This window comes from Harpegnathos saltator, unplaced genomic scaffold (assembly GCF_003227715.2).
Source record: "Harpegnathos saltator strain DR-91 unplaced genomic scaffold, Hsal_v8.6 scaffold45, whole genome shotgun sequence".
Taxonomy (NCBI): Eukaryota; Metazoa; Arthropoda; class Insecta; order Hymenoptera; family Formicidae; genus Harpegnathos; species Harpegnathos saltator.
This window is the reverse complement of record NW_020230261.1, coordinates 2,082,615-2,086,366: the sequence shown is the minus strand read 5'-3', so window position 1 is coordinate 2,086,366 and position 3,752 is coordinate 2,082,615. Positions and strand designations below refer to the sequence as shown.

At 41.4% G+C, this 3,752-nt stretch overlaps 1 non-coding gene across 1 annotated transcript; it reads right to left on the bottom strand.

The window, feature by feature from the left end:
- Positions 1–1,184: 1,184 nt before the first annotated feature.
- On the bottom strand, positions 1,185–1,345 carry LOC112589269 (U2 spliceosomal RNA). The gene has a single exon (XR_003113411.1). It is a non-coding gene; the product is annotated as a U2 spliceosomal RNA (small nuclear RNA).
- Between the last annotated feature and the right edge of the window lie 2,407 nt (positions 1,346–3,752).

The following is a 3,752-nucleotide window of genomic DNA, read 5'->3' as shown; positions in this document are numbered from 1 at the left end:
CCGCTTCGCAACGGCCCCGATGCAGCAGGTGGTGCAATGCCGCTATCGATGACCGGTGTTCCGCGTAGGGGAGGGCACGCGTCACCCGGGACGCCAAGTCCCGTCCCGATCCGCGACCCCAAGGCCGAGCGGCGGACGCGACGAAACGCGCGACGGGCGAGCGCGGGCCGACGGTGGCAGCGACGACGGACGCACACGCTGAATCCCGGTACGGTCAGCCACGCGACATGCACTCTCGGAATTAAAAGACGCAAAATTTTTCGCCCGCGTGTCAATTCCGCGCGTAAGGAGCGGCGCTCCGACGGCGCTCGGCAGGCCCGACCGGCGGCCCGCGGCGTGCGGTTTGCAACGTCGAAAAAAGTGACAAGTGATAGTTGTACCGCCGCGGGACCTACGTGTGATGTGCAGTGGAGTGTGTAGTGTGTGCCCGTGACAGGTGCGCGGTGATCGTGTGCTTAATTGTCGAGTAATAAGCGCTGCACCTGCCACGGGACTTATGCTCGGCGCGCGGCCGCTTCTCTTAATTCTTTGTATCGCCTGTGGCGGGAAATTTTATCAATAAAAGATGTTTTATAAAATGGATGTGTGCCCGCTACCAGGCCTCGCCAACAGTGTGCGACAAATAATAATCAACTTTTTATTGCCAGTGACGGGCTATTAGCGGAGCAATGTGCGCAAGCAACACGCCGCCCATCACTAGACCTAGAATTTTCGCGACTATTCTCTCTGAATTTCTCTAACAGCTCCACTGCACGCCGGTCGAGTTTCTATACAAACACAATTTATTTTATTAATTTCTCCTGCCTTTTCCGCTGCCGCCTGTGGACATCAACTAGGAATATCGCCACTCCTTGCCTCCAGGATACCAGCGCAACAGGTAAGTATCACAGGTAAGTATAATATCCTCGAGGCACTTCTTCTCACTTTCTATCACAATAATTACCACAATTAATTCGTAGGCACGGAATCGCATGGGGCAATCGCCTTCCCTCAACCAAGATCAAATTTTAACGGACATGCGGTCAACAAAAGAGGCAACGCGCGCAAACCCTGGATAACGGAGTACTCGGAATTTTGAAGTACCCAAAGGTAGGCCTTTAAGTATATGACGTAACGGTTTTTAGAAAAAAGCGCCAGGATAAACTGTTTTTTGAGACCGTAAAGCTAGAATTGTTCTTTTAATAGCTTGCTGGGCCAGACTTCACGACACTGCAATGCGCAGTCGACCCGCGGAGGGGGCGGAGCAAGCTCCGGGCACCCTCCCGGTCCCAAAAATCTGTTTAATATTCTGAATCCCCTTTGGCGTAACACTAGATTCATTGAGACGTTTCAATAAAATAGAGATTAATTGCTGATAATTTTAGTATATTCTGAGAATATTCGATAAATAGACTAAATATTATTAATGAATTTCGTATATTCTCGGAATATACGATAAATCGACCGAATATTATTGATGAATTACGTATATTCTAAGAATATACGGGAAATAATATACTATAAAAAATATTGTAGAGATATTCTCAGTATATTATGTATATCTATAGTATATTCAGTATGAAAACAGTATATACGAATGATTATGTGCTGTGTGGCATAAGCTTTTAAAAGTAAAACTTATATAGTGTTATAAAAATTTAACACGTTTATTAATAGTGTCCAATATTAAAAAAAAATATCTTGTTAAAGGTTATTGTTATTCAAGAAAAACCTAGTCACAAAAAATGTCCATGGCATAAATTTTTGCAAGTAAAATTTGTTATTATTTATTAGAACACTGAGTTATATGGTTATATGGTTATTTTACTTGTTATTATAACGAATTAGTTATTATAACAATGCAATAAAAGGTATTTGATACAAATAATCTTGGCGCGGCTGCACCAAAAACTATATCGAACTAAAACTTATTTAATACATACATGACAGCATTTTTATTATAATAAAATGTACTTATAAATTTTCTCTATACATATATGGTGTAATGTTTTGTTTAAGTTTATATAGTATTATATTAAATTATAAACCTTCACTATAGAATATAGATATCTAATGTGTATATATTCTACATATTTTGATATTTTTTATTCAAAGATGTTATTCTTATTATAATTTAAATATAAGATATCATTGACGAAATGTCAATGATATCTAATTTGACTTTTATGTACATATACCTTCGATATAGTTTTTGGTGCAGCCGCGCCGAGATGATTTGTATTAAATATTTTATATTGCATTGTTATAATAATTAATTTGTCATAATAACAAGTAAAATAACCATATAACTTAGTGTTCTAATAAATAATGATAAATTTAACTTGTAAAAATTTATGTCATGGACATCTTTTGTAACTAGGTTTTTCTTGAATAACAATAATCTTTAACAAGATATTTTTTTAAATATTGGACACTATTAATAAACGTATTAAATTTTTATAATACTATATAATTTTTACTTTTAAAAGCTTATGTACATATATAACTTGAAAGAAAAATAATTTGATAAGTTTCATTTGTAAAAACTTATGTTATGTACATAACATATATCTTAAAAGAGGAAATAATTTGAATTTGAGATTTTTAAAAATGTTAAGTATACACTGATCATATATATATACAAATATATATATACGTTAGGTTTCTCAGTTGGCGCTACTGTTCTAATATATCACTTCTTTTGTACAGTAGAATAGTGTTGTAGAGTTTTATTATAGTTATAAATTTTACTTGTAAAAACTTATGTTATGTACTGTGACGTGACAGCCGCGAGGCATGGGGGGAGGAGGAGGTCCTAATGGTTGTGCGAATTACGAAGGACCCTCCCCCGAAATGGCAATTAGTTATTACTATTAGTGATAAGAGCGCGCAGGTGTGACGATCCCGCGTCCCCGAGCTTTGTGCCCCTGGACCTCCTGTGCGCCGACCATCAAGACCGGAGGAGCCAGAAGAAAGAAGAGGACGTCACCCTTCGCCAGGACACCCACCTCAGGTGAATGCTCCCCCTTATCTTTCTTATTATCGACTCCCGTTTCGCCTCAAAAGATTCTCGCTGCCGTTTTCGTTGTCCACAGGCCCGTAGGAATATCAAATGAAAATATCATCGCTCCCGTGCTCGAAGCGTGACCGCGTGCGAGACAAAGGCGGCCTAGGTACATGCAAAGACAGCGGGAGCGCGCGAGAGAGAGAGAGAGAGAGAGAGAAAGAACGCGAGAGTGAGACCGAGCATCCGTCCCGCGGATCGAAAACAAAGATCCGCGGAAGGATTCCCGTATTGGGAGAGAAAACGAGGAATGGGGAGAGAAGAGCCTCTAGACAAAACAAAGGAGAGACAAGGAAGAAAGGAGGAAAGCTATTTTTGAGGAAATGAAAGAGCGGATTACCGTTTTCGCACTCTCTTATACCGCCAGTCTGCTGCTGACTATTACGGATAGCACCTTATCGCTTATCGCATGTCGCTGTGAAAAAGAGTTTCGTCTACCGTTAGCTAGATCGAAAGTTTTGTGTTCCACTCGCTTAAAGATTACCGTCGGTGGCTGTGGGGCGCCAGAGGGAGCGGAAGAAGGAGGTCGAAGGACTACGCCGCCGGGAGGTCCCCGACTGTGTAAGACCGTCCACCTGTTTTTCTCTTTCGGTGTCCCGTGCGTCGGACCGTGTCTCGGACTATTTGTGAGCGCAGAGCAAGTCTCGAACTCGCGAGAGAACGCAGCGAAGTGTACCGTATCGAGGGGTCAGACGGTACCGATTCCCGT